The sequence below is a fragment of the Arachis stenosperma genome, chromosome 6 (assembly GCF_014773155.1).
Source record: "Arachis stenosperma cultivar V10309 chromosome 6, arast.V10309.gnm1.PFL2, whole genome shotgun sequence".
Classification (NCBI taxonomy): domain Eukaryota; kingdom Viridiplantae; phylum Streptophyta; class Magnoliopsida; order Fabales; family Fabaceae; genus Arachis; species Arachis stenosperma.
The window spans coordinates 38,753,827-38,764,352 of NC_080382.1; positions in this window are offsets into that span (position 1 = coordinate 38,753,827).

A 10,526-nucleotide genomic window follows, 5' to 3' on the forward strand; every position below is an offset into this window, starting at 1 on the left:
GGACGTGTTAGTAAAGGTTGAAGGCCTTTACATCCCTGCTGATTTCATAATCTTAGACACTAGGAAGGAAGAGGATGAATGCATCATCCTTGGAAGACCTTTCCTAGCCACAGCAGCTGTGATAGATGTCAACAGAGGTGAATTAGTCCTTCAATTGAATGGGGACTACCTTGTGTTTAAGGCACATGGCCATCCCTCTGTGACAAAAGAGAGTAAGCATGAAGAGCTTCTCTCAGTTCAAAGTCAAAAAGAGCCCTCACAGTCAAACTCTAAGTTTGGTGTTGGGAGGCCACAACCAAACTCTATGTTTGGTGTTAAGACCCCATATCCAAACTCTAAGTTTGGTGTTGGGACTATACAACATTGACCTGATCACCTTTGTGGCTCCATGAGAGCCACTGTCAAGCTATTGACATTAAAGAAGCGCTTGTTGGGAGGAGGCAACCCAATTTTATTTATCTAATTTTTATTTTATGGTTATTTCATGTTTTATTAGGTACATGATCATGTGGAGTCACGAAAAAAAAACAGAATAAAAAACAGCAGAAGAAAAATCACACCTTGGAGGAAGCACAGACTGGCGTTCAATGCCAGTAAGGAGCATCTGGCTGGCGTTCAACGCCAGAACAGAGCATGAATCTGGCGCTGAACGCCAGAAACAAGCAACATCCTGGCGTTTGAATGCCAGGAATGTGCCTAGAAGAAAAGCTGGCGCTGAACGCCAGTAACAAGCATGAAACTGGCGTTCAACGCCAGAAACATGCTACATATGGGCGTTGAACGCCCAGAACATGCTTTACATGGGCGTTGAACGCCCAGAACGTGCATCACCATGGTGTTTAAACACCAGAATGGTATGCAAAGGCATTTTACATGCCTATTTGGTGCAGGGATGGAATTCCTTGACACCTCAGGACCTGTGGACCCCACAGGATCACCTCAGGATCAGTGGACCCCACAGGATCCCCACCTAACATATTCCCACCTTACCTCCTAATTCTATTTACACTCTCCCCCATGTCACACTTCCCAAAATCCTTCACCAATCACCTCACCCTCTCTCTCCATTCATGGTCATTCCTTCTGTTTTTCATTCACCACCTACATCTATCCACTCTTCCCCATACATCCCACCCATATAGCCGAATACACACATCCCTCCATCTCCTCCATATCTTCTTCTTATTCTTCATCTTTTCTTTCTTCTCTTGCTCGAGGGCGAGCAATTTTCTAAGTTTGGTGTGGTAAAAGCATAGCTTTTTGCTTGCTTTTCCATAACCATTAATGGCACCTAAGGCCAGAGACATCCAAAAAAAAAAAGAAGAAGAGAAAAAAGGGAAGACAAAAGCTTCCACCTCTAAGTCATGGGAGATGGAAAGACTCATGTAAAGGGTTTATAGCTCAGTGGTAGAACATTTGACTGCAAATCAAGAGATCCCTGAGATACCTCAGGGGATAAATTGTCCTCCACACAATTATTGGGAGCAACTAAGGATAGGAACACCAAAATTACTAGGAATCATGCAACAGAAGCAAGGAAGAGACATAAAGGAGCTCAAAAAGCACCATTGGACCTTTAAGAAGGTGCCACCCTCACTCAGGTGGATTCATTCCTTATTCTTATTTCTTTCTGCTTTTCGGTTTTTATGCTGTGTTTATCTATGTTTTGTGTCTCTACTTCATGATCATTAGTAGTTAGTAACTATGTCTTAAAGTTATGAATAATTCCATGAATCCTTCACCTCTCTTAAATGAAAAAATGTTTTAATTCAAAAGAATAAGAAGTACATGAATTTCGAATTTATCCTTGAATTTAATTTAATTATATTGATGTGGTGACAATACTTTTTGTTTTCTGAATGAATGCTTAAACAGTGCATATTTTTTGATCTTGTTGTTTATGAATGTTAAAATTTTTGGCTCTTGAAAGAATGATGAACAAAGAAAAATGTTATTGATGATCTGAAAAATCATGAAATTGATTCTTGAAGCAAGAAAAAGCAGTGAAAAAGCAAAAGCTTGTGAAAAAAATAGAAAATGGCGAAAAAAAATATATAGAAAGAAAAAGAAAAAGCAAGCAGAAAAAGCCAACAGCCCTTAAAACCAAAAGGCAAGGGTAAAAAAGGATCCAAGGCTTTGAGCATCAATGGATAGGAGGGCCCAAGGAAATAAAATCCAGGCCTAAGCAGCTAAATCAAGCTGTCCCTAACCATGTGCTTGTGTCATGAAGGTCCAAGTAAAAAGATTGAGACTGAGTGGTTAAAGTCGTGATCCAAAGCAAAAGAGTGTGCTTAAGAGCTCTGGACACCACTAACTGGGGACTCTAGCAAAGCTGAGTCACAATCTGAAAAGGTTCACCCAGTTATGTGTCTGTGGCATTTATGTATCTGGTGGTAATACTGGAAAACAAAGTGCTTAGGGCCACGGCCAAGACTCATAAGCAGCTGTGTTCAAGAATCAACATGCTTAACTAGGAAAGTCAATAACACTATCAGAACTCTGAGTTCCTAGAGAAGCCAATCATTCTGAACTTCAAAGGAAAAAGTGAGATGCCAAAACTGTTCAGAAGCAAAAAGCTACAAGTCCCGCTCATCTAATTATAATTAATATTGATTGATATTTTGGAATTTATAGTATATTCTCTTATTTTTATCCTATTTGATTTTCAGTTGCATGGGGACAAGCAACAATTTAAGTTTGGTGTTGTGATGAGCGGATAATTTATACGCTTTTTGGCATTATTTTTAGGTAGTTTTTAGTAAGTTCAAGCTACTTTTAAGGATGTTTTCATTAGTTTTTATGTTAAATTCACATTTCTGGACTTTACTATGAGTTTGTGTGTTTTTCTATAATTTCAGGTAATTTCTGGCTGAAATTGAGGGACTTGAGCAAAACTCTGAAAAAGGCTGACAAAAGGACTGCTGATGCTGTTGGAATCTGACCTCCCTGCACTCGAAATGGATTTTCTGGAGCTACAGAACTCCAAATGGCATGCTATCAATGGCGTTGGAAAGTAGACATCCAGAGATTTCCAGTAAAATATAATAGTTCATACTTTATTCAGAAATTGACAACGTAAATTGGCGTTGAACGCCAAGTACATGCTGCTGTCTGGAGTTAAACGCCAGAAACACGTCATGATCCGGAGTTGAACGCCCAAAACACGTTATAACTTGGAGTTCAACTCCAAGAAAATCCTCAGCTCGTGGATAGATCAAGCTCAGCCCAAGCATACACCAAGTGGGCCCCGGAAGTGGATTTATGCATCAATTACTTACTCATGTAAACCCTAGTAGCTAGTCTAGTATATATAGGACATTTAACTATTGTATTAGACGTCTTTTGACCACGTTTCATCTTTGGTCTCAGTTTTGTTTTATTCTTCATCTTAGGAGGCCATTGAGCACATTTTAGGGGGCTGGCCATTCGGCCATGCCTGAACCTTTCACTTATGTATTTTCAACGGTGGAGTTTCTGCACACCATAGATTAAGGGTGTGGAGCTCTGCTGTACCTCAAGTTTCAATACAATTACTATTACTTTCTATTCAATTCTCTTTTATTCTTATTCCAAGATATACGTTGCACAACACTTTGATGAATGTGATGATCCGTGACACTCATCATCATTCTTACCTATGAACGCGCGTGACTGACCACTTCCGTTCTACCTTAGGCCGGGCGCATATCTCTTAGATTCCCCAACAGAATCTTCGTGGTATAAGCTAGATAGATGGCGGCATTCATGGGGATCCGGAAAGTCTAACCTTGTCTGTGGTATTCCGAGTAGGATTCCGGTATTGAATGACTGTGACGGGCTTCAAACTCGCGATTGCTGGGCGTGATGACAAACGCAAAAGGATCAATGGATCCTATTCCAACATGATCGAGAACCAACAGCTGATTAGCCGTGCTGTGACAGAGCATTTGGACCATTTTCACTGAGAGGATGGGATGTAGCCATTGTCAAGGGTGATGCCTCCAGACGATTAGCCGTGCAGTGACAGCGCATAGGACCATTTTCCCGAGAGGATGAAAAGTAGCCATTGATGATGGTGATGCCCTACATACAGCTTGCCATGGAAAGGAGTAAGAAGGATTGGATGAAAGCAATAAGAAAGTAGAGATTCGAAAGGATTCTAGCATCTCCACACGCCTATCTGAAATTTCCACTATTGATTTACATAAGTATTTCTATCCTTTTTTATTTTCTATTTATTATTAATTTTCGAAACCCATAACCATTTAATCTGCCTAACTGAGATTTACAAGGTGACCATAGCTTGCTTCATACCAACAATCTCTGTGGGATCGACCCTTACTCACGTAAGGTATTACTTGGATGACCCAGTACACTTGCTGGTTAAGTTGAACGGAGTTGTGTCCACACATAGTTGAAAAAGCAATGAATTTTACAAAATACAATAACAAAGGAATCACAATTTCGTCCACCAAGTTTTTGGCGCCGTTGCCGGGGATTGTTCGAGTATGGACAACTGACGGTTCATCTTGTTGCTCAGATTAGGTAATTTTCTTTTCAAAAACTTTTTCAAAATTTTTCTTTTTCGTTTTTCCAAAAATTTTTTTTCGAAAAAAAATTAATAAAAATCCAAAAAAATCATAAAATCATAAAAATCAAAAATATTTTGTATTTCTTGTTTGAGTCTTGTGTCATGTATTAAGTTTGGTGTCAATCGCATGCTTTAAAAATTTTTCTTGCATTTTTCGAAAATTCCATGCATTCATAGTGTTCTTCATGATCTTCAAGTTGTTCTTAACAAGTCTTCTTGTTTGATCTTGATGTTTTCTTGTTTTGTGTCTTATGTTGTTTTTCATATGCATTTTTTGTTTGTTAGAGTCCATGCATTAAAGATTTCTAAGTTTGGTGTCTTGCATGTTTTCTTTGCATCAAAATTTTTTTCAAAAATATGTTCTTGATGTTCATCATGATCTTCAAAGTATTCTTGGTGTTCATCTTGACATTCATAGTGTTCTTGCATGCATCATGTGTTTTGATCCAAAATTCTTATGTTTTGGGTCATATTTGTGTTTTTCTCTCTCATCTTTAAAATTTCAAAAATCAAAAAAATATCTTTTCCTTTTTTTCTCTCAAAATTTTCAATTTTAAAAATCTTATCTTTTTAAAATCTTTTTCAAAAATCATATCTTTTTCATTTTTTTATCATTTTTGAAAATTTAAAAAATATTTTTCAAATTATTTTCAAAATCCTTTTCTTATCTTTATATCATATTTTCGAAATTACACTAACAATTAATGTGATTGATTCAAAAATTTGAAGTTTGTTACTTTCTTGTTAAGAAAGGTTCAATCTTTAAAATCTAGAATCCTATCTTTTAGTTTCTTGTTAGTTAAGTAATTAATTTTAATTTTAAAATTAAATCTTTTTCAAAATATCTTTTTCTTAAAAATCTTATCTTTTTATCTTATCTTTTTCAAAATTTGATTTCAAAAATATTTTATCTTATCTTATCTTCTTATCTTTTCAAATTTGATTTTAAAATCTTTTTCAACCAACTAATTAACTTTTTGTTTGTTTCTTATCTTTTTCAAAACCACCTAACTACTCTTTCCTCTCTAATTTTCGAAAATATCTCACCCCTTTTTCAAAAATTCTTTTTAATTAACTAATTGTTTCATGTTTTAATTTTAATTACATTTTATCTCTAATTTTCGAAAATCACTAACCCCTTTTAAAAATTATTTTCGAATTCTCTTCCTCCTCTCTTCTTCTATTTAATTATTTAATTACTAACACTTCTCTTCACCTCTCTTCATCTAAAAAAAATCCGAACCCATTCTTCTTCACTCTTCTCCCCTTTCTTCTTCTACTAACATAAAGGAATCTCTATACTGTGACATAGAGGATTCCTCTTCTTTTCTTGTTTTCTTCTCTTTCATATGAGCAGGAACAAGGAAAAAGGCACTCTTGTTGAAATTGATCCTGACCCTGAAAGGACTCTGAAGAGAAAATTAAGAGAAACTAAGTTACAACAATCTAAAGGTAACCTTTCAGAAATTTTCAAACAAGAGAAGGAGATGGCAGCCGAAAACAATAATAATGCAAGGAGAATGCTTGGTGACTTCACAAAGCCAACGTCCAAATTTGATGGAAGAAGCATCTCCATTCCTGCCATTGGAGCCAACAACTTTGAGCTGAAACCTCAGCTAGTTGCCTTAATGCAACAAAACTGCAAGTTTTATGGACTTCCATCTGAAGATCTTTATCAGTTTTTAACTGAGTTCTTGCAGATCTGTGAGACTGTAAAGACGAATGGAGTTGATCCTGAAGTCTACAGACTCATGCTTTTCCCTTTTGCTGTAAGAGACAAAGCTAGAATATGGTTGGATTCACAACCTAAGGATAGCCTGGACTCCTGGGATAAGCTGGTCACAGCCTTCTTGGATAAATTCTTTCCTCCTCAAAAGCTGAGCAAGCTGAGAGTGGATGTTCAAACCTTCAAACAAAAAAATGGCGAATCCCTCTATGAAGCTTGGGAAAGATACAAGCAGCTGACCAAAAGATGTCCATCTGACATGTTTACAGAATGGACCATATTAGATATATTCTATTATGGTCTATCTGAATTTTCGAAAATGTCATTGGACCATTCTGCAGGTGGATCTATTCACCTAACAAAAACGCCTGAAGAGGCTCAAGAACTCATTGATATGGTTACAAACAACCAATTCATGTACACTTCTGAGAGGAATTCCGTGAATAATGGGATACCTCAGAAGAAAGGAGTTCTTGAAATTGATGCTCTGAATGCCATATTGGCTCAGAACAAAGTGTTGACTCAACAGGTCAACATGATCTCTCAAAATCTTAATGGATGGCAACATGCATCCAACAGTACTAAAGAGGCAGCTTCTGAAGAAGCTTATGATCCTGAGAACCCTGCCATGGCAGAGGTTAATTACATGGGTGAACCTTATGGAAACACCTATAACTCATCATGGAGAAATCATCCAAATTTCTCATGGAAGGATCAACAAAAGCCTCAACAAGGCTTTAACAATGGTGGACGTAATAGGCTGAGCAATAGCAAGCCTTTTCCATCATCTTCTCAGCAACAGCCAGAGAATTCTGAACAAAACACTTCTAATTCAACCAATCTAGTCTCTGATCTGTCAAAGGCCACTTTCAGTTTCATGAGTGAAACAAGATCCTCCATCAGAAATCTGGAGGCACAAGTGGGCCAGCTGAGTAAGAAAGTCATTGAAACTCCTCCCAGTATTCTCCCAAGTAATACAGAAGAGAATCCAAAAGGAGAGTGCAAGGCCATTGATGTAATCAATATGGCCGAATGCACAAGGGAGGAGGAGGACGAAAATCCTAGTGAGGAAGACCTCCTGGGACGTCCTTCAAGCAAGAGGGAGTTTCCTATTAAGGATCCAAAGGAATCTGAGGCTCATATAGAGACCATAGAGATTCCAGTAAATCTCCTTCTACCATTCATGAGCTCTGAGGACTATTCTTCCTCTGATGAGGATGAAGATGTGACTGGAGAGCAAGTTGCTCAATATTTAGGAGCTATCATGAAGCTGAATGCCAAGTTGTTTGGTAATGAGACTTGGGAAAGTGAACCTCCCTTGCTCATTAATGAACTAGATACCTGGATTCAGCAAATTTTACCTCAAAAGAGACAAGATCCTGGCAAGTTCTTAATACCTTGTACCATAGGCACCATGACCTTTGAAAAAGCTCTATGTGATCTAGGGTCAGGGATAAATCTTATGCCACTCTCTGTAATGGAGAAGCTGAGGATCATTGAGGTACAACCTGCCTTGTTCTCATTACAATTGGCAGACAAGTCATTGAGACAAGCTTATGGAATAGTAGAGGACGTGTTAGTAAAGGTTGAAGGCCTTTACATCCCTGCTGATTTCATAATCTTAGACACTAGGAAGGAAGAGGATGAATGCATCATCCTTGGAAGACCTTTCCTAGCCACAGCAAGAGCTGTGATAGATGTCAACAGAGGTGAATTAGTCCTTCAATTGAATGGGGACTACCTTGTGTTTAAGGCACATGGCCATCCCTCTGTGACAAAAGAGAGTAAGCATGAAGAGCTTCTCTCAGTTCAGAGTCAAGAAGAGCCCCCACAGTCAAACTCTAAGTTTGGTGTTGGGAGGCAACAACCAAACTCTAAGTTTGGTGTCAAGACCCCATATCCAAACTCTAAGTTTGGTGTTGGGACTATACAACATTGACCTGATCACCTTTGTGGCTCCATGAGAGCCACTGTCAAGCTATTGACATTAAAGAAGCGCTTGTTGGGAGGCAACCCAATTTTATTTATCTAATTTTTATTTTATTGTTATTTCATGATTTATTAGGTACATGATCATGTGGAGTCACAAAAAAAAAACAGAATCAAAAACAGCAGAAGAAAAATCACACCCTGGAGGAAGCACAGACTGGCGTTCAATGCCAGTAAGGAGCATCTGGCTGGCGTTCAACGCCAGAACAGAGCATGAATCTGGCGCTGAACGCCAGAAACAAGCAACATCCTGGCGTTTGAATGCCAGGAATGTGCCTAGAAGAAAAGCTGGCGCTGAATGCCAGTAACAAGCATGAAACTGGCGTTCAACGCTAGAAACATGCTACATATGGGCGTTGAACGCCCAGAACATGCTTTACATGGGCGTTGAACGCCCAGAACGTGCATCACCTCGGCGTTTAAATGCCAGACTGGTATGCAAAGCCATTTTACATGCCTATTTGGTGCAGGGATGGAATTCCTTGACACCTCAGGACCTGTGGACCCCACAGGATCACCTCAGGATCTGTGGACCCCACAGGATCCCCACCTAACATATTTCCACCTTACCTCCTAATCCTATTTACACTCTCCCCCATGTCACACTTCCCAAAACCCTTCACCAATCACCTCACCCTCTCTCTCCATTCATGGTCATCCCTTCTGTTTTTCATTCACCAGCTACATCTATCCACTCTTCCCCATACATCCCACCCATATAGCCGAATACACACATCCCTCCATCTCCTCCATATCTTCTTCTTATTCTTCATCTTTTCTTTCTTCTCTTGCTCGAGGGTGAGCAATTTTCTAAGTTTGGTGTGGTAAAAGCATGGTTTTTTGCTTGCTTTTCCATAACCATTAATGGCACCTAAGGCCAGAGACATCCAAAAAAAAAAAAGAAGAAGAGAAAAAAGGGAAGACAAAAGCTTCCACCTCTGAGTCATGGGAGATGGAAAGACTCATGTAAAGGGTTTATAGCTCAGTGGTAGAACATTTGACTGCAAATCAAGAGATCCCTGAGATACCTCAGGGGATAAATTGTCCTCCACACAATTATTGGGAGCAACTAAGGATAGGAACACCAAAATTACTAGGAATCATGCAACAGAAGCAAGGAAGAGACATAAAGGAGCTCAAAAAGCACCATTGGACCTTCAAGAAGGCGCCACCCTCACTCAGGTGGATTCATTCCTTGTTCTTATTTCTTTCTGCTTTTCGGTTTTTATGCTGTGTTTATCTATGTTTTGTGTCTCTACTTCATGATCATTAGTAGTTAGTAACTATGTCTTAAAGTTATGAATAATTCCATGAATCCTTCACCTCTCTTAAATGAAAAAATGTTTTAATTCAAAAGAACAAGAAGTACATGAATTTCGAATTTATCCTTGAATTTAATTTAATTATATTGATGTGGTGACAATACTTTCTGTTTTCTGAATGAATGCTTAAACAGTGCATATTTTTTGATCTTGTTGTTTATGAATGTTAAAATTTTTGGCTCTTGAAAGAATGATGAACAAAGAAAAATGTTATTGATGATCTGAAAAATCATGAAATTGATTCTTGAAGCAAGGAAAAGCAGTGAAAAAGTAAAAGCTTGTGAAAAAAAAAGAAAATGGCGAAAAAAAATTATATAGAAAGAAAAAGAAAAAGCAAGCAGAAAAAGCCAATAGCCCTTAAAACCAAAAGGCAAGGGTAAAAAGGATCCAAGGCTTTGAGCATCAATGGATAGGAGGGCCCAAGGAAATAAAATCCAGGCCTAAGCAGCTAAATCAAGCTGTCCCTAACCATGTGCTTGTGTCATGAAGGTCCAAGTAAAAAGCTTGAGACTGAGTGGTTAAAGTCGTGATCCAAAGCAAAAGAGTGTGCTTAAGAGCTCTGGACACCACTAACTGGGGACTCTAGCAAAGCTGAGTCACAATCTGAAAAGGTTCACCCAGTTATGTGTCTGTGGCATTTATGTATCTGGTGGTAATACTGGAAAACAAAGTGCTTAGGGCCACGGCCAAGACTCATAAGCAGCTGTGTTCAAGAATCAACATGCTTAACTAGGAAAGTCAATAACACTATCAGAACTCTGAGTTCCTAGAGAAGCCAATCATTCTGAACTTCAAAGGAAAAAGTGAGATGCCAAAACTGTTCAGAAGCAAAAAGCTACAAGTCCCGCTCATCTAATTAAAATTAATATTCATTGATATTTTGGAATTTATAGTATATTCTCTTATTTTTATCCTATTT